Here is a 21,717-nt window from a genome sequence, read left to right as displayed (position 1 = left end):
GTTTTCAAGATTGATTGTATCTTGAATTATAAATTGGAACCTAAAATTCTCAATGTTTTGGTGCAAGATACAGCTATTGGAACCATTTTCAGAGCTTGAAATAGAGATATGGTGTGAAAAAGAATGACTTGTGTGCTACATGGGACACAAGAGACAGTCCGAGAGGTATAATACGGCTAGTAAACTGTCAAATTTCCCAAGGCATTTAGATGACTTAAAGCAGTGCTTTCCAAAGTGTGGTCCATGGACCACCTGAGCCATAATCACCTGGAGTTTCTGTTAAAATGCATATTCTGGGGCCCCATATCAGATTAGCTAAATCAGATACTTTGGACATGGGGCCTAGAAATTTGCATTTTAATTTATTTGAGTGATTTCTGCATCTAATAAAAAAATTGTAATGTACACAGGTTTATTGAGAGAAGAAAAGAGAAGAGGATATGTAAAATCAGGGCATTGGAAGACAGTCCAGAAACTTAGGCAATGACTAAGGAAACATTCTTACTTAGATCTTAAAGCCAGGAGATGCAAACATCCAATAGCCTTAGAAGAGAAAATATCATACTGATGATGGTTGATGAGTAGGACTTCTCAAGAAGATTCTAGTATATCCTTAACATTGTCTCTCAGGGAGAAGGCAATCATAATCTCCAGCAACAGTTTCTACAGTGAATGTACTGGAATGGTTGGCACCAAATTCTCCATTCCTTTAAGACCTTGTGGTAGTTTACCATGAATGTTAAAAGTCCAGAACAGGATAGCCCTGGAGAATACCTGACATTCTGTATAGGTTTGCAATACTTATAATACACTTTTCTGCACTACCACTTGGCTCTGACTGCCAACTCGGTTTTGCTTCATAATCTGTAGCATCAGATGTTGGTTCTATTATAAGTTGAATTTTTGCTTTTTTTGGTGTCTCTGTTCCTATCTAATGACCAATACTCAATGAGCCTGCGTCTTTCTTGCCATTTCACTCTTAGGAAGAGTTTTATCCCTGAATTTCAGCCAATCTGCTGACTGATTACCCTCTTTAAAAAAAAAAAAAAAAGAAAAAGAAAAAGTCTGCCTGATCTGTTTAGTATTGCCTTTTCTTTGATTCTTTGTAGAGTTTCTATGCCATTTATGGGCCCATATCTCTTTGAATCTTGATGTGTTCACCAACACAGACACTCTTCAAAATACTCTCTTTTATTTCTTTTTAAATAGAATTTCCATTACATAGGCATGATTAATGAAGTTATTGACCAGGGGTAAGTAACTCAGCCTTCAGCCCCTCTCCCCTCTCTGGAGGTTGAGTGTTGGGACTAAAAGTTCCAACCTTCTAATTGCGCCTTGGTGTTTCTGGAGACCAGACCCTGCACTGGAGCTATCTAGGGGCCCCAGCCACAAGTCACGTCATTAGCACACAAAAGGCACTCTCATCACTCTAGAGATTCCATGGGTTTTGAAAGCTGTGTCCCAGGAGCAAGGAACAAAGGCCAAGTATGTATTTCTTATTACGCCATATCCTCGAGAAACAGAAGTCATTTTCCTTTTTGTACTTGATCTCTATGGAGCCATATCTTAGAACAGGTGTTACTTTCTGGGAATCTTAGCTGTACTTTAAGAACTTGGGTAAAGATCAGTCATAACCAGTATGGGCTCAGTTTATAAGGCACTTTCAGCCAAGCAACAATCCTTTGAGTGATTTATGAAAATTTCTGCATTTGCTTTGTGTCACTTAAGATAACACTGGTAAGGAGTGGAAAGATAATAAAAGTTTGTGATCCTTAGAGACCAGAATTTGGATGAAATATAAACTAAAATCTGAAGTTTTATTAAGCTGTCTAAGTGGAGATTCTCCTGTAAGATTACTTTATTATTCCCTAATCCTCTCACCTCTATGGTCAAGACCTAACCAGGTCAAATCCTACACTTTGTATTTCAAGCTTTGAAATCCCTCCAGCTTCAACGAAAAAAGTATATTTTACACTTTTGATAAGATTATAAACCATTATTAACAACCAAAATTTTTAATAGCAAAATAGATAGCTAAAAATAATTGGTTTAAGTTTAAAATATAATTTATGTAGAAGGAATAGATGTTAGTCTATAAAACCAGGTGTATAAGATATAACTTCCTTGTTTTTTTAATATTGCCAGGTGGCTGAAACTTAATTTTGATTAACTTACTTTCTCTGTATCATTTGATGTCAGGAACAGACAGAGTTACACGTCCTGGGTGGGGATGAGGGGGAATATGGTCTGTGGTTATCACCTCCTCACACATAGGCATCTGATATGCTGGCTTCCTCATCCATGTCTGTTCCTAGGCTTAAGTCCACAGACCCTGTGGCTAGGTTTAGGCTTCTCTGGATTTGTCTCTCTCACCACTCCTTCTCTTCCCTTCTTGGCTGCATTTAGGGCATGTGGTTAACCTGGGAGGCTGTTTTGGACACATCTGCTTAGATATACTTTTCAAATGACCTGGCACTATGCAGGGCACTAAAATGTGATTCATGCACCTTACATGGAAAGTGACCCACAGGTTCCTTTGCTCTTAGATTTTTCCAGTGCAATCTGGATTTTCAGTTCTGTGCCCCATGTACTCAGTTCAGGGAGTACCCAGCATGGAGTGGCAGAACTTAGAGCACTTAGAATCCTGCCACCACTCCAGAACCTGATGTCTCTTTGTATCTCCTCTGATTCTGCCTTTGGCTCCATTACCTTGAGAATTTTTAACATCTGCATTATTTGCTCTTAGTGGTAGGATAAATAAATCTGTTTTATTTCGTTGTTGTCATTATAATTTAAAATTTGAACCCTGAGGACTTATGGAGTTAGATTTTTGAAACTCAAAAGCTGTTGCAAACAAAAAATCCAAAACACTTTTTTTTAAAATTATCCCTTTTCTTAGGCAATATTTGTCACAAAATAAATGGGATTGGAGCAAAGCCAAATGCAAGGAGGTAGACCACGAGTTATCATCTCAAAATATCTCTCAAATGTCAGCATTGAGTCTAAGTCCCTATCATGTGAAGCAACTGCTGAAACTCCAACCAAATGGTGAAGAATATAAGATAAACGAAGTTGAATGAGTCACCTGAATGGTCATCTGCTTTATTATGAAATCTGAGCAAATAACAAATGAAATATATGGAGAGCAAAACCCTGGAATAATTTAACAAAAGGGAAGAAAAGCAAGCTCATATCCTCTTGTTGATGTCTTTTTACTTTCCAGTCATCTAATTAAATGTCCACTGTGACAGGCCGGGCAATCCGTCAGCACATCCTCACAGAGGATATGTGTACATTTGTAACAAGACCAGAGCGACACTGGACCCCAAAACTTGGGATCTGTGGGTGAAACACCATGCTCAGACAAATACGTAAGACAAAGCCCCTGACCTCAAATAGCTTACAGTCCAGGTAAGCTTAAATGGACTGGTCAGTAAGAAGTCAAAATGTGAAGTGCTGAAAATCACAGCAAAGTTTTGAAAGAGGAGGGATGAAGTAAAGGAAAGTGATTCAGAAGTAATGATTCCAGAAAGACAAGACCTAGGAAAACTTCTCTGGGCTGAAAAACCACCTGCATGTGGCAGACCACACAAAGGTGAGAAAGTACAGAAATGATGAAGCCAGCCATGTATATGAGAAAGTGGGCAGAGTTGGTGACAAGCCTGAGGGAAAGGAAGAAGGGAAACTTTCAACATTTACTCTAATCAGGTTTGTTGTCCCAAACAATTTCCCCCGATATCTGTGTGTGTGTGTGTGTGTGTGTGTGTGTGTGTGTGTGTGTTCATAAGAGATACAGTATTTCATATTATAAAACTTCCATAATATCATGTTAACACTTTTTGGAATGCATATCTCTGACCCAAAGATTTGCTTTACTTCAGAGAATACTGTGGAGCATAGGGAGCTGCGCTTTGGGGGTGATTCATAAATATTTTATTATTTTATTTGTTATGTATGCCACTAATTCCCATTTCAGGAGCTACAGAAGTTCAAAGTCAAGAAAACATTGTATGGAAGGCTTCCCCTACTAAAACGCAGCTCCTATGAATGAAAGAGGATGGATTTCTAAGATGTTATTCCTGCTGACAGCCAAAGATGAAGAAAGGAAGAGAAGGCTCAGGTTTATTTCTGCTGCAGGTTTGAGACTTTGCAATGGAATTAATACTGCAAGAAGTTGCCAGTATGGCTGCAGGTTCTTACAGAGGAAACACATTCTAGAGTTGCTGTTTGATTATTGATAAGTCACTTAACTTAGTTTGGACAGTTTTGGTCATTAGAGAAATATGTGGGGGTTAATTAGAAGATCATTAAGTTCCCATCCAACTTCCCAATTGTATGACTCATGCAACTTCCATTTATAAGTAATTAGTGAGTTAACTAAAGAAATGAAATAAGCCATAGATGCTAACAACAAGCCTAAGTCCTCTTACAGAAATAAAGGTAGTAGTGGTCTCTGAGAGAAGCATTAGAAGAGACACTAACAATAACCTTCCAAAAACCCATCCTGGGTATAAGAAATGATGGTCACTTTATCTTCCCAAAGTGACAAGCAGGTGTCACTCTGGAAAATTAATTTATGACTCTAGGGTAGCAGTTATAGCAAAATAATATTCCTGGCACATGTCTGAAGACCCTTAGTCATTACTTTGAAGTATTTCCACTTAAATTTGACAACGGCACTGATGGATTCTTAAATTCAAAGAAAGGACAGTATTCTGGCAAATGAGGCAGCCTGGTGTCAAAAAACCTGGGATAAGTTTCTGGATACTCCAGTTGCTTGTTTTGTTACACTAAGAATAAATAAAGAAAACCACATATAAACATTGAACAAAGGAAAGTGTTTATTTGCCTTATGTAGTTTGTAATTGTTGAAAAGAAAAAAAAACCTCAGTTTACTTTTCTTCCTGCCCTTTCTTAAAAAACAAAACAACAACAACAAAAAACAGAACAGGGAGATGATTTTATCTCAAAATAAAATATAGTACTCACTTACCTTTGTTTTACCACCACTTGCAATCAGGCCAAGACCATTGGTATTATCTGAATTTAACTTTACTGTAGACTTCTTCGAAATCCAAATTGAACTCAGAGAATAAAGCAGTCTCTTTAAGATAATTTGGATTCCATTTTTATAATGTCTAGTATAAATAGAATAAAATGTTTTCTTTTGAGTGCTGAATGAACAATATATGGGAAATGCTCAGAGCACTGTAGCCGGCACATAGAAGGTTTTGACATAGGTTATTCATTATTGACACCCTGAAACTGAATAACACATAGGATGACACATGTAAATGCACCAAAGCTGGACCTCAAATTCTGAAATTCAACTTTACAGCTTCTACTCCTGTCCATCTGCTAAGGACTCATTGAAAAGTCGGGGGGGGGGTATAAATATATTTATCTACATTTATGTATCTATATCTAGATAGGAAAGTAAGATAGATAGATAGATAGATAGATAGATAGATAGATAGATAGATAGAAATATATAATCATCTTCAAATTGCCAAATGTATAGAGGATAGATTGTAGTAGAAAAGGATTGGGGCAGGGACAGTAGGCTCACAAGAGGGAATTCTGAGCAAGAATGTGGCCATGGAAATACAAAGGAAAAATGTCAAGAAAATGGTTTCTAAAATTCGAATTGACACCTGGTTGTATAAAAAGTGATGGAGGAGATGAAAGATGGAAGGCTGATTTGACTGAGGGAAAGACGTGGAGTTTGAATCACTGGAATACCATAGACAGCACTGAATAAATAGGAAGCCCTGACCAGCAGGGCAACTGCCTGAGGTTGTGCGGGCTGAGCAGGGGCTGAAATCCAGCTCAATTTGCTGCCAAACTGAAGATCCTGATGCGAGCATTGTGCATCTGGAGGAAGAGGACCTTTGTTATAACTTCAAAGGGTGAAAGAGGCCTTGCTGATCAGATATCTACAATGGGCTTTAAGATGAAGCCATAGGCCTATATGAAATTTTCCAAGGAAGAAAGACTAAGGGAGAAAACAAAATAAACACAGACACTGAAACCAAGAAGGTGGGAAGAAAACAGGAGCCCTCCAACAAGAGGGAAGAAAAAAAAAAAGCGTAGGAGAGGGGCAGAGCCATAGGCTAGTACAAGATCTCCGATATCAAAAGACAGAACTATTTCAAGAAGAGCATGAGGGTAAACAGCATAGATGGCAGAAAGAACAGAAGGTGAAGACAGGGATAAAAAGCTGTTGAATTTAACTGTTAATTCAGCCATCATGAGCAACCTCTGAGAGGGTCATTTCAATATTGTGGTAGAAATAATGCCAAAGTGCAAAGGGTAATCGAATTAGAGGGAGAAGAAACAAAAAATATAATTTTTTCTTGGCACCAGGAAGAAAGAGCATGGTTGAAAAGGCTGAAGATTTGTTTGTTCGTTTCGTGTAGCAGAGGCCTGAACATCGTTATGCAGTGAGGAAAAGCAAAGGTGCAAGTAAAAGGACATAATTTATGAAGCAAGTCCTGGTTCCATCTTCATAAATATTTTGTTTAAAAGTTCCATAAACACCAGTGGCCCAGGAAATACTTTAGCAAATACTCATTAACAAAATGACAGCTATTTTAAAATGTTCCCATAGCTATCATATGTTTATCACTCCTTGAGAATAAAATCTGGCATGGAATCATGACTGTTTTCTTTAGTATGAGAACCTTTCCATTCCCTGGGGATTTTCAGAGAATGGGGTACATGATTGACCTCTTACTCAGACAGAAGGAAATTATGCTTTTGCTTCCTGCCCCTTTATGTATTTGTCACCAGTCATTACTTCTGGCTAGATACAAATATTAGACTGAAAGCTTGGAAGCCAAGGTTCTAGATGAGTAATATTTCAGGACTTAGTTCTCTTACTCTTAAAAAAAAAAAAAAGTGATCAGGACTCACTAATTTCCAAGTCATTTCAGTTCTGAAATAATCAAATGAGCAAATTCATACATAAAAGAAAGCTTATCCTAATTTTATTCACCGCAGAAGACACTGAAGCAATGTAGGTCCCCAACAATGGGAGTCATGTTCTATTATGTACAGAATAACCATAGAATGGAAGAATATACAACAGTAAAATTATTTTTCAAAGTGTTCTGATTGATATAAAACAAACAATTTCCACAATACTTACAGCAAAAGAAACAAAATCAAAGAAAAGGGGGGTCGTGTATAGAATAACAGTTGAGACCTTCTTGTACCCCAATTCCACTTTCCGAATTATTATCGACTGTAGATGCCTGATGCTTTTTCTCCTGGAAATTTACAGTTCCAAATTACTGTTTACTAACAGTAATTTCATAATTTATTGAATGGCTTTGCTTAATGAACTGTTCATGTTTTAGCATGATTCAGCAGTACCCTAAGTAATAAATACTCCAATAATCAAATATGAAATAAAACATAGCAGTTTTAGCATCATTTTATTTGTCAATGTCCTTTTAAATTAAGGTTTGAGAGTAATAGTCATTCAACAAACATTTATTGCATAACTAAGATGTAGTAACACAAAAAGAACCTTGGATTCATCCCACCTCTGAAACTGTCCAGAAGCTCCAATTTAATATCTTAAACAAAGGCCAATATATAGGAATATACTTGAGTCAGTTTGAGTATCTTTTTTCCCTGGGAGGTTGTAATTGAAAATGAACTAAATGTGGATTTTTCAAAGAACAAAGCATTTATCTCTTTCTCTGTTCAACAACTTCAGAAATCTCAATACCTTCTCTTCCCTGTCCACAACCTACAGCACTAAGCTTGACAGCTCTTTGCGAACCATAAATCTTGTTCACTGAATTATAATTTAAAAGGGGCTGAATTCTGACACTTCTGGAGAATTCTCATAAGGTTGTGTTAAGAAGGACCCTTATAAGGTGTTACCAGTGAATGCTAACATGCATTAATTCATTTAAATGGTTGTTTCCTTTCCCAGGTTTAAAAAAGTATCTTTCTAAATTGAAGTCTTCCTAAGCGTGTATTCATAATGACACTGACATTTCAGGAATTTTAAATTTAGGTCTTGTGGTACTAAAGTTCTAAATTTAAAATACATATTCCCTAGTATGTCAAATTTCCTATTTAGGTATGAGCATGAAAATTAAATTTCAATTAAAATGAAAGACTCAGTCAAGTGAGGAAAAGCTTCACTGAACTGACTTAACATAGTATATTTTCAATATAAAAGAGTGGTGTTTCAATTGGAATAACATTTCATTTTAAAATAAGTCATACCACCTAACTGAAGGTAGGAAGCAAAAATAAGCACAATTTCTAGACAATTGTTTTTTTCTTTTCTCTTTCTTTCCTTCCTTCCTTCCTTCCTTTTCTTTTTATTTATTTATTTATTTATTTATTTTTTGAGACAGAGACTCACTCTGTTGCCCAGATTGGAGTGCAGTGGCGTGATCTCGGCTCACTGCAACCTCCGCCTCCCAGGTTCCAGTGATTCTCCTGCTTCAGCCTCCCAGGTAGCTGGGATTGTAGTCACGCACCACCATGCCTGGCTAATTTTTCTATTTTTTTTTTAGTAGAGATGTGGTTTCACCATGTTGGCCAGGCTGCTCTCGAACTCCTGACCTCAAGTGATCCATCTATCTAGGCCTCCCAAAGTGCTGGGATTAGAGGCGTGAGTTACTGTGTCTGGCCTAGACAATTGTTTTAGACAAAGTTAGCAAACATATGCATATCCCAAATTTGTTGTTGCAGACAAAAGGCAGTCTCTAATTCATCATTTCAAACAGAAAAGTTTGTCATATACACCATCTGATGCTTTAACACTTAGGAAAAATTTCTACAGTGACTAGGTGAAACTTGTATTTTTTAAAAAATTAAACAAAAATGAGCTTCTAATACAAAATTCTTCACAATGTGATTCCAAATAAAGTTAAATGATCAAGTATTTAGCCAAGGAATCCAATTAAAGTTGAAACTTAGAATTGCCCTGGACTCAGCTTATAGCTTAATATATGTGTGTAATATATCCAGTTTTTTTTTCTTTTGTAGAGTGAGATTAATAAAAGTGACTACTATCATTTTCAAGAGCATTGAAAAACCAGTGATTCGTTTTGCTCTAAAATGCACAATATAAAAATATTAGAAGAAAACACATATTGTCATATATTGTGCTACTAATTCATTGTACATGGTTTATAAAATTGCCTTGTAGTGTTTTTCAGCTTAAAAGAACTTGTAATTTAGAATGCAGTTCAAGAAATCAGAAAAATCACTGAGAAAATAAATCTTGCCTTATTTATTTTTTTTCTTAAGCATAATCTCCACACAAAAGAATTGAATAAGCTAGAAGATGAATATTTTTTTCCTTTTCTCTAACCCTTTCCTACAAGCATTATTATGCTGTTTTCCCGCTATGCGTGCATGTGAGCAGCGTGATTGTGAATCGGACTAAAATAAAATACTTAGTGCTTGATTAATATTAGGTATGCCCCTTGGGATTTGTCTAGTCACCGATTCCTTGACACATACCTCCGGTAACTTTATAAAAAGAAAAACAAACGGCACTTTCTGTATAAGATGCAGTAACACATTACTTATTCCAGAACTACTTCCATGGCAACCTCTACTACAGAACACAACTAAGAACTTGGACACAAGCCAAATGTCTCCTGAGCACCCAAAATAGATGTCACCATGTATATGTCCTTTGGCAAATGCACATTTCTCAAAAGAGAATCTCTTGCACCCTCAGATAAAGTTATTGCCTCTTATTCTATCCATAATTTTTTATAAACTTGTTTATTTTCTGCTGTTCTTGCTCCCAGTGCAAAATAATAATCATGAAGAGGTGGTTGAAGTTGAAGGGAGTTATTGGAGATATGCAAACTGTCTACACCAATAAGTAAAGAAGTCACTCTTCCATATGGAAGGTGGACACAGGAGGGAAAAAAAAGTCCTATAAAAATAATACAAGAATTAAAAAAAAAACAGTGATTATGTGACCTTTTGATCGAAGAGTTAATAGCCTTATACACCATGCGATGTATTACTGCATTATAGAAAAATTCTATAATATGTATCCATGAGTAATACTGAGAAATTAAGGCAACATTAAATTGCATTTAGTCCCCTCCAGAGAGAGCTTAAAACACATAGTGGATCTCAGAAAGAGAACGATCCACAAGTGGCTAAATTCTTTCAAAAGCTTTTCAAGTTTTCAGTGGTAAAAGTTTACTTTTTAAACTTCACTTTATGGAAAATTCACATATATTGAACCCCTTAATGTTCTCCATTGTTGTTTTATTGGCCAGCAGCAAATATTATATACTAGCTAGCCAGGGCCTTGGGGAAAGAGTGACACCTGGAATGCTAGGGTACACAGGGATTTTCTTCTGTGCCACATTGGGCTATTCCCCTTCTGCTCTGGAAGCCCCTCCATGGCTCAGTGACTTGAAATCTTTTTGAAAATGCCACTCTTCTTAGAAATGTTGCTCCATTAAGGTGAATGAGCTTACACTAAGATAAGCTTTATTTAAAAAAAAGAAAAGTAGACTTATTAGAATTTTTTTTAAAAAAATGAATAAAGAGAAAGAAGAATTAAAATTAACAGCTATGTATAGAAGCAAACTGGAAGCAAAAACCCCACATCAAAATAACTGTGTTTCCCAGGTCAGATCTACCAAGCTGGATGAGTTTAGTGAGCCTTGACTGAATCAGTTAAAGTGACTAGACTGCCCTACCCAGGTTCTCTTGTCTGATTGGCTCCATATTAGTTCTATATTTCAAGCTGAAGATTCATTAACCTCCCCCTCCTGCTCAGTCAAGAACATTCTGTACATTCTGTAATGCTAAAGTGTATTCCTCTTTATCCAACACAAGCAATAAAACACAAAAACCACACATGACAAGATACAACAAAGAAACAAACCTAAACTAAGTTTTAAAATAAAACAACACCAACAATCATCTGGTTCCTGAAAACACTAACAAAACAAAGCAAAATCCGAGTAGTTTCAAATATCAACAGTCACAAAATAATACACTTAAAAAGCTAAAATATTTTCAAGAGTATATTTTCTCTCAAAATAGAGGTGAAGAGGGAGGAAAAAAAGGTCAAATGACCGCAGAATACTTGTCCCCAAAACAAATGAACCCTGAAGATTTAAATGAGTAAAAACAGTACCTTATAAGTCACTGGTCTGATCTACGCACAGCTGTTCCCAGTGCCGACTCTTGTTTAACTGTCCACTGCCTTCAGTTTAAAGTTAATTCTTTTGGCAAAAATGTACAGAGCTTGTCTGGAAAACGCTGTTTGGACACAAACCATTCCTTTCAAAGCAGTGGTAGCTATATTTAAGTTTTCTTGTAGAGGGGGATATAAACTCTTCCTGTAGCTAATTTTCTTTCTCCTCCTTCTCAGACTTAGTCAGTATCCTCCCATCCCATATATTGAAGAAAGAGACAGAGAGGGGAAAAAAAACCTACAAGGAAATATACCTTAAATAATGTAGTATTTGAGCATTTAGAAACAAAACAAAACAAAATAAGAAACAGGAATCATAGAAAGCTCATCAGGGCCTTAAATATAATTTAGCCCAGTGCCCTCATTTTGTAGATAAGGGAAGTGAAACCTAGAGAAAAATATGATTTGTATAAGGTCACTCACATGCCTAGTTAGTGCCACAGTTAACAGATAGCCAGGTTTCACAACTCCTGCTTCAATGCTCTTTCCACTACACTAACATACCTGAGGGGAAATGGTTTACCTTTTTCTCTATATCCTTGTATAATAAGCAAAGGAATTGACAGGGAGCAGTAACACAATTAGGATGTGAGAACTATCTCAGAGAAAACATTTCCTTTGGATTTAAAATCCTTAATATTGACACTTTCCCTATAACCTCCAATTTCTTTTTATATTGGGAAATAATCTTTTTCTTTGCTGATTGTCCAGAATATGTTTACAATTCAGGAGTTGCCATGTTTCAGGGGATGCTAACATCTATTAGTCCTTACAGAGTACTGCTTTAGTAAGGCATAGTGCTGTGACAGGTGGCAGAGTAAGTGTTCTACCTAGTATCAGCGATACTACTCTATGTCTCTTAAACTAGACACACATTTACTTTTATCACAAATCCCCACTTTCAATCTGTCAAGATTTTTTGAATACACACATTTGGTTTTGATTATTATTGATTGTATATTTTGCTAAATAAAACAGAGAAATAACATAATGATTTTCTTTGATGTCTTTCATGTATTTCCTATTTATTGGTGAATAAATTATTTTTCTCTAACTGAAGGAGTGATGTGCTTATTATAATAATTTTTAAAATTACCTTTTTGAAATGTATTCATTCATTCACTTATTTAACAAATATTTATTGAATATAAATATAAGTAAGATCTATCTCATCCCTCCCACGTGAAATAGTGTAACAGACAAGCAATAATTTCCTTAGAAAAGTATGGAATTTTCAAATAAAATCAAAGGGTTTGCATGGGAAGTAAGGTCAATTCTCTCTAACGATTTCTTTATTCATTCTCACACTTCAAACACGTGTCCTCAATTTATTTATATCCTATCGATTGGGTTGCTCTAACCTTAAAACATCCTGCCCAGGTCAAGTAAACCAAAATATGAGGTGGGCCACATTGAAATCACTCTGGCCACTATTAATCTTTCCATTTGATCTGGCTCCTTAAGTTTTAAAGCAAAATCTACTTTATACTTTGTAATTCTAAGACACAATGAGAAATGCTCAGATCATTCAAGGCCTATTTTCAAATTGCCACCCATTCTTTAACTCAGAAATACACTGTTTGGTTTTAATATTTCTCATCTACTTTTAAGGCATCTACTCTTGCCCTGTTCTTTGGCAGAAAGCAGTATGCTTATGACCAAATAATTATAAAAGTGTAATTAATATTTAAAATGACAATTAGATTTTCTGGAACACATTTTCCAAAATGTTGAGAAAATAATGGGTATGATAGCACTTTTCTAATGCTGACAAATAAGCAACTGATATTCAAAACATAAATGTTGAGAAAGAAATTTTGGAAAACCATACTTCATGGTTTTTGACACAATGACAGCATCCTATTTTCCTTTTAGTCTCTTTTGATTATGTCTATTTCGGCCCTATGCAAAGGTTAAGCAACATTAATATGTCAAATGTGACAAGAGTTGGACACATTGATACATATTACCTGCATTTGCTAAAAATATTCCATATTTTCCTCTTACTTTTTAAGCTTTACTTTTGATGTTGACGGTTTTACCTTTAGTCCGTTAGAAAGAACAGGAAGGAAATATGAGTAAGACCTTGAAAGGTAGTAGGCCTTGAGGAGACATAGAGTTTTACATGGAATGAGTCAAGGTGATTCAGAGGGTTAAGTGGCTGCAGGAAGGAAGGAAAGAGTGAAGAGAAGTCACGGACAAACAGATTGTTTAGAACAGGAGTGGGCTGAGCCATAGACAATAGATTATGGGTATTGAATTCAAGAACCAAAGTCTCCTAAAATAGGCTAAACAAAGAAGGAACTAGCAATTTTGGTGACCAGTGAAAGCAATAGGAAATTGGCCTTCAAAGCTACTTCGAAATTCACGGCATGGCTCATCTCTACCCATTGGAAGGGAATTATGTGCTGTCAATATGTGATCCAATACAATCTAAAACGGCATAACATTTTTGCAACCATTTTTAAAACTGGTGTTCTGCTCTATTTGGGGTCCTTGGACGCACTCCAGGTTGCCCTATTCTGGGAATGCTCTGAATTTCAGAATACTAGTGTAGTTTAGTGGGGAATAGTCACTGTATTTTGAAGATTTGCCCTGTGGTGTTGAATTTCACTGATGGGAGAAATACTTCCAGCAGAGGTGAACTCCAGGGCAGGCTATATTAACATAGGGAAGGCAGTCGGAATTCTCTAACTCTTGATCTCCTCCTCTCAGTTTTCAGGTTTATAGTAACACTAGAAGAAGGCTTTTACTAAGAAATCCCAGAGAGTTCTTTGGTGATGCAGTGAAGAGTAGTGACTACATGAACAGCTACTAGATTCTAATATTCTATGCTTGGGGGCAGATTTCATGCATGGAAGTTCTTAACAGAAACTGACACACATAAAAATCTCAAGCATCAACTCTCTTAAACCAATTCCAGCACATGTGTATACCTCTCACAGTTCATTCTCCTCAGAGAATCAGAATCATCATTCCCCTCCTTGTACCCATGATTTCTCATCTTTCCCATCATTCCCCTGCTTTGCTGTTGAACAATTTCGCATGATTATTCTCCTTCATTCCTTCCATTGGTTTTCCATTGTTCTCTTGCTTTTCATTGTCCAGTGATTTCCCATAATTCCCCTGCTTCAGCCCTATCACAATCTCCCATTGCCCTCAGTATAAATACAAATGCCTAACCATGGCATCCTATGTACTACATGATTTAGCTTCAGTTAATCTTTCCTGCTGATATGGTTTGGCTGTGTCCCCAACCAAATCTCATCTTGAATTGTAGCTCCCATAATTCCTAGGTGTTGTGGGAGGGGCCTGGTGGGAGATAATTGAATCATGGGGACAGTTTCCCCTATACTGTTCTCATGGTAGTGAACAAGTCTCACGAGATCTGATGGTTTTATACGGGGAAACCCCTTTCACTTGGTTCTCATTCTATCTTGCCTGCTGCCATGTAAGATGTGACTTTAACCTTCCCTCATGGTTGTGAGGCCTCCTCAGCCAATGGAACTGTGAGCCCATTAAACCTCTTTTTCTTTATAAATTTACCCAGTCTTGGGTAAGTCTTTATCAGCAGCATAAAAATGGATTAATACATCTACTGAATTTCCTAACCTGCTATCACATCTGTGTGGGATGCTCCTCCCTTATATTTTCGCAGAATGATCTCCTTCTCATCATTCAGGATGATGCTACCAAATGCCACCTCCTCAGAAAAAAAGATTTCCTGACCATTCTGGTTAAGCATCCTCCCAACCACATATACCCTCCATCCCATTTCCCCATTTTAATTTTCTTTCATAGCACTTTCTATATCTGAAATGATCTTTTGTTCTTCCTTACTTACTATCCATTTTAGTAGTCAGTTGAACTATGTTTGCTATGTCTCCTCTAGAGTAAGTTTTATCAGATCAGAAAGATATCACGATATATAAATAGGATTAGAAACCTAAGATTTAGGTTTTTGAACCACATTACTCTTAATGTTCAGAACAGTATCTAGAATAAAACAGGCATTTGATAACCATTTCTTTAATGAATTAATTATACTTTCTGCATGAGCTACTATTTTTCTGTCAACAAACATTTAATGTAAGTCCATAAACATGAAGGCAAAATCTAATCGGCTTCTGTAATTGACTTAACACTGCAAATCTCCCCTTGGCTCCAGCAGCTAGGAATGACAGGAAATGAGGAAAGAGCCCCAGCTGGGTCCTAAATAGTTGTATCTACATAAGATACCTGTAACCTTTCGAATTGTATTAACACAAACGCCAGCTAATATCTTGACTTGCCAAAATATCATCCGTGGATATATGTACCTAACTAGATATGTGATTACATTTACTAGAGGTCCTAAGAGCTTCCAGAAATCTCTTTCATTTCCTGAATTCTGTGGTAATTTCTCTTATTGAAACAGTAGATAGCCTAAAGCTAATTCTATCCTTTCCAGGTGGTTTTAACAAGATGCCCTCACCTGCCAACTCTTCAGGAGCAAAGGCTAAATCTTTGCACTTGCAACATATGTTTTCTAAATGAAAAGGAGGGAGACCAAATAATTTTGGAGAGGTGAGCTCACAGATAATTTAATCTCCCATCTAAGCTCTGCTGCACACTCTTTCAGAGCCCTCCAGTGAACTGTAAATTAGATTTCCTCTCCTGTCTCATGTCCTACTGCTTACTAATTACCTATTCTAGTGAGTCAGCCTCTCTGGGTCCTGGGGCTCAGACACGTTGTGGGATAATGTGACTGACTCACCACACTTCAAGTACGGCCACATCAGAGAGGTGGTCATGTGATGGCAAGAGTGGGAGAGGGTGATTCTTTGTTAGGAAGAGAATAGTTTTCCCTAAGTGCCATGATAGCCCTCCTCCTGGGACAACCAGGGAGAGGGAATTTCTTGCCTGAGCATTGGTGTCACTCAGAGGCAAATAATTCCATTTAAAGTCATTAAAACAAAAAGTGCTATATTTTTCTATTGTATTGACTATACATTAATCTATGTATATAAATGGCATTTATTTCATCAATGGATCAAAGCTAAAATATTTATTAATTGCCTCTGTGGACAAGACCTTGTGCTAGCTTATGAAGTTTTTGTAATAATTTCTTGTTATCTCATTGATGATAACATTTCTTATTCAGAATACAAATTTCCCCAGGAAAATAAAGTAAAAATTCCTTTCTTCTTCCTTGAATTTATTGACGTGCCTATATTTGTTGAAGCCATATAATGTACCAAATGCTTGGGTACAAAGAAAACTAACTCCTGCCTCAGAAACCTTTGTTTTTGGAGGTGGGAGACATTTAGACTATTGTGGAGGTAAGCACTGCTTCACAGGGGAGCCTGGAAGCAGCAGGAAATTAAGACAGGAAGTAACCAAGGAAGGCTGCCTTGAGGAGATAAAACCAAAATACAATTTGAATGAAGAAAGAGAGGATTAACATTCCAGGCAGGAGATAGGGTACACTTGGGTCACTTCAAGTAGTTCTATAGAGCTGGCATGTGGAATGAAAAACCAAGACTGATAGATAAAGTATGCAGAAAGGAAGACAGGCAAAAGTCAGGCTCAGGGGTTTGTCTTTTTTTTTTTTTTTTTTTTTTTTTCTTGAGTCAGAGTCTCACTTGTTGTCCAAGCTGGTGTGATCCTGGCTCACTGCAACCTCTGCTTCCTGGTTTCAAGCGATTCTCCTGCCTTAGCCTCCTGAGTAGCTAGGATTACAGGTGCCTGCCACCGCGCCCAGCTAATTTTTGTACTTTTCATAGAGACGGGGTTTCACCATGTTGGCCAGGCTGGTCCCAAACTCCTGATCTCAGGTGGTCCACTGGCCTCAGCCTCCCAAGTGTTGGGATTACAGGCGTGAGCCATCACGCCCGGCCTAGGAGTTTGGTTTTTATCCTCAAGGAAATGGGTATCTATTGAAGGATTTTAAATAAGGGATATTGTGGTTTTAGAATGCTAAGTGAAGAGAAAATTCAGGGACAGGTTGTCTAAAGGACTATGACATTTCTATGTCTAAGTAATACACTGTGGAAGTCTGAAATTAGGCAGGAAGGACAGAGAGAGAGATGGCCCTAAAGTTTATTTTAAAATTACTACAGGTAGAGAGATGTTAGAAGGCAAACTTACTCCCAATATCTCCATAAAATAATTACAGAAAAATATATTAATGTTAGAACTGGATGAAACAAGTATTTTATAAGAATTGATTATGTAAAAGACATTTTTCATACATTCTCTCTATTTGCAGATGAGGAAACTGAGGCATATAACTGAAAAGAGTGATTGCACAATTTAAAATCACATTCATCTGTCTATGAGGCGTGTATACTTTACACTAAACTGCCTGTCTCAGTAAGGGCAGCATACATTTCGGACATTTTTAAAACTTGGACATTGGGTGACTAGACTCAAAGACATTGTTTGGAGTATAATTTGGCAATATCTTAGTAAATTTCATGGGCAGAAAATTAGGTTTCCTAGGCATCAGCATGTCCAAATATGAGATTCTATACATAAACAATTGTATTTGCATGGTTTCTATGGAACTACATATTTAGCTACTTTGCAAAGTACAAATCCTTCATCAACTTCCTCTTGATAATCTAATTGTCTTTACGCCTGGAAGACTTATTCACACACTATACTAGGACAGCCAGTGGAAACCAGAATGAAAGTCAATTTGGCAGATACCCTAGTTCCATCAAATCAAATATGGAGTTTCAATGAATCTAGGAAGGCAGGAAGTAAAACTAAGACATTGAATACAGAAAGGGGCAGATACAGCTCAAACAAGAGAAAATGCTGAGATTTGTTTTAAGGTTGGAATAGGAAAATTCCTTCTCTAACATATTTTATACCCCCTATGGATGACCCTATACTTACTGTCTAAACCTTAACTCTAAGAGTAAGAGGAGGCACTGCTGTTAACGACAATGAGATTGCAGATAAAATTCAAGACTCTTACAGGCAAACCTGGACACACGTCACCCTACCTATGAAGTTGGAATTAATACTGACCTAAAGATGATGATAGTATCAAGAATGAAGTCATAGGTCTTAGAGCAACTAGCTCCTGAGTCAGGAGATTCTTACACAATTTGGACACATTGCTCAATAGTCAATAATAAAGGCCAGATTAATAAACTATTTGTAATATTTTATTATTTTAGTGCCACAGTTTATTTTTATTTAAAAATGGCATAGAAAAACCAGGCACAGTGGCTCACATCTCTAATCCCAGCATTTTGGGAGGCTGAGGTGGGCGGATCACTTGAGGTCAGGAGTTCAAGACCAGCCTGGTCAACATAGTGAAACCCTGTCTCTACTAAAAATATAAAATTAGCTGCTCACCCGTAGTCCCATCTACTCGGGAGGCTGAGGCAGGAGAATCGCTTTAACCCGGGAGGCAGAGGTTGCAGTGAGTTGAGATTGTGCCACTGTACTCAAGCCCGGGCAACAGAGTGAGACTCCATCTCAAAAAAAAAAAAAAAAAAAAAAAAAAAGGGTATAGAACAATGCAAAATGATGAGGCTTCTCTTTTAGAAGACATTCACAGATAATGGGCTGTGATGGTTAATTTTATGTGTAAACTTGACTGGGTTTAGTGATGCTCAGATAGCTGGTAAAACATTATTTCTGATTGTGTCTGTGACTGTGTTTCCGGAAGTCATTAGCCTTCGACTTAGGAGACTGAGTAAAGAAGATGGCCCTCACCTGTTTGAGTGGGCATAATGCAGTCTGCTGAGGACATGAACAACAGGCAGAGGAAGAATTTATTTATTTATTTTCTCCTTCTCTCAGACATTGGTACAACTGGTTCTCAGGCCCTCAGACTCAGACTGGAATTTACACCATTGGGTCCTCTGGTTCTCAGGCCTTTAGGCTTAGACTGGAACTACACCACTAGGTTTCCTGGGCTTTTAGCCTACAGAAGTTCATGGAAGGTCTTAGCCACCATAATAGTGTGAGCCAATCCCTCATAGGAAATCTCCTTCTATATATGTATATGTCTCCTTTTGGTTTTGTTTCTCTAAAGAAGTCTAATACACAGATATACAGTGTGTACTCTCCCATATAAAAGAACATATTTGCAAACACCGTGGCTATGAAATAGGGGGCCCCCAAGCTATTTTGATTATTTAAAAAATAAGCACAGGCTTTATTTCTTCATTGTGTTCAATGTAACCATTAGTAAGTCAATATTAATGAGCATCCGACTAAATCAAATCTCAGTTTACTCTCCTGTCCCACCCCTGCAACATTCCTCTGAGGTGAGCACGTTCTTAAATGGCAAGTTTCCTTACTGGGTTAGGCCAATGGGAGGACGGGCACAGTGTGGAAAGCAAACATTCCCAGGTACAGACAGGAGAGATCAGTAAAAATTAATTAGGTCTCCAAACTTGGTTCTGTCAGCAAGTAGCTGTTTGACCTTGGCCAAAACATTTCACTTTACGGAGACTTTGTTTTCTCCTATATAAAATAAGGGGATTTAGTAAGATTATTCTTAAGGTTCTTTCAGATGTGAAATTTGACTATTGTCTGAGATAATTATCTCCCATATGTTTTAAATTTGCTTAAGGTTTATTTATCTTGGAGGATTGAGAGGATATCTGTTGTATTCTAAAGAAATTAAAACAGGCAGTTATTGAGAAAACAACTGTAATGGTAACAACAATAATGATTTCCAAGACTCCCAAGAAAACAAACCTAGGAAGTAGGGAGACATTTATTTTGTGAATAATAGGAGGACTATTAGAATTTTCTTAGGGGAGAAAGCATTAGATATAAAACGCGATACCACACTGTGCTGAATAATTTTTAAATATTAAGCTTACCCGGGCTCCCAAACACACTGAGGATTAAGATTCTTGAGTTTATACAGAAGAAGATTTCTCCCGGAAGTGTAAAGATGCTCCTCTACACTGTCATTTTTACAATAAGAGTGAATCCACATTTATAAGGTAGAATGCTGGAAATGAATAGAGGAGGCCCTTCATTGGTCTGTATTCTTTGACAAGTTCCTAGACAAACAAATGTGGTTCGGAAAATTAATTGCCCATCAGTGCTGGGGTATTGGCCAACCCCAATATATAAGTATATGTATATTTAAAGTTATAAGTATATGTAAAATTTAAAGTTCCTACCTTCTCTACCCTCACCAATACTATTCTTAAGGATTAACCACTACTGGCCAGGCGCAGTAGCTCATGCCTGTAATCCCACCACTTTGGGGGGCCAAGGTGGGCAAATCATGAGGTCAGGAGTTCAAGACCAGCCTTGCAAACATGATGAAACCCCGTCTCTACTAAAAATACAAAAAATTAGCTGGGCATAGTGGTGGGCGCCTGTGATCCCAGCTACTCAGGAGGCTGAGGCAGGAGAATCGCTTGAACCCGGGAGGCAGAGGTTGCAGTGAGCTGAGATCAGCGCCACTGAACTCCAGCCCAGTGACAGAGTGAGACTCTGTCTAAAAAACAAGAAAAAAGGAAAGAAAGAAAAAAAAGGATTAACCACTACTAACAATTTACTGTGTATCCATTGAGATATCAAGCTATCAATATCTATCCATATATATATATATACACACAGTTATACACACATATGTATATCCACAAATGGGTTTTTGGAAAGAAAATATTATCTTTTTTCCAATTCTTGCCATATTTATTAAATTTGTTGACATTATTTATTTATTTATTTATTTATTTGAGATGGAATGTTGCTCTTGTTGCCCAGGCTGGAGTGCAATGGTGTGATCTCCACTCACCATAACCTCCACCTCCTGGGTTCAAGCAATTCTCCTGCCTCAACCTTCTAAGTAGCTGGGATTACAGGCGTGCACCACCACGCCCAGCTAATTTTGTATTTTTAGCAGAGATGGTGTTTCTCCATGTTGGTCACGCTGGTCTCTAACTCCCAACCTCAGGTGATCCACCCGCCTTGGCCTCCTAAAGTGCTGGGATTACAGGCGTGAGCCACCACACCCGGCCTGTTGACATTTAAAAACAAAGAAACAAGCAAAACAATAAATGTGTCTTCTCTTCCCATCAAAAAAATCTCCATCCTTAAACCCTCAGATTTAACTGTAAAACTTATCAGGAGGTTAAGAAAAACAAGTGCAATGATACATTACTAAGAGTCAAGATGCTCAGCAAAATGAGTACCTAATATATGTTTACTGATTTGAATGAATGGATGAATCACACCAATGACCCTAATCTCATTAAGCTGGGAGAAACTGCTAGGAAATAACCACATGTGAATTGACTTCCCCATATCCATTCCTCCTTTTATCAAGTATTCAATCATCGCTTTTTTGAATGTCTTTTAATCACTGTTTTTTCATCAGGATGACTATTTCTAATATGAATATTTCTAATATGAATATTATATTTTTCATCATCACTATTTGACCATTTGGCAATAAAAAGATCCTCATCCTTCATCATAAATTAGACTCTATAGTGTCTCTGTCATCATTCCAATCAACATTTGTAGGGTCT

At 37.2% G+C, this 21,717-nt stretch overlaps 1 protein-coding gene across 4 annotated transcripts in view; it reads right to left on the bottom strand.

The window, feature by feature from the left end:
• The window catches only part of ARHGAP24 (Rho GTPase activating protein 24), a 520,693-nt gene that overhangs the window by 215,869 nt on the left and 283,107 nt on the right, over positions 1–21,717 (bottom strand). Inside the window, exon 1 of one of the 4 annotated variants that reach the window (XM_005555338.4) lies at positions 11,153–11,387. The exons of the other annotated variants lie outside the window; for them this stretch is intronic. The gene's annotated coding sequence lies outside the window, so the exon portion shown is untranslated. Of the gene's footprint in view, positions 1–11,152; positions 11,388–21,717 lie in introns of those variants that run through there. 4 annotated transcript variants of the gene reach the window in all.

The sequence above is a fragment of the Macaca fascicularis genome, chromosome 5, assembly GCF_037993035.2.
Source record: "Macaca fascicularis isolate 582-1 chromosome 5, T2T-MFA8v1.1".
Lineage (NCBI taxonomy): Eukaryota > Metazoa > Chordata > Mammalia > Primates > Cercopithecidae > Macaca > Macaca fascicularis.
Note: the sequence above shows the minus strand (reverse complement) of the source record. Positions and strands in the feature narration are given on the sequence as shown.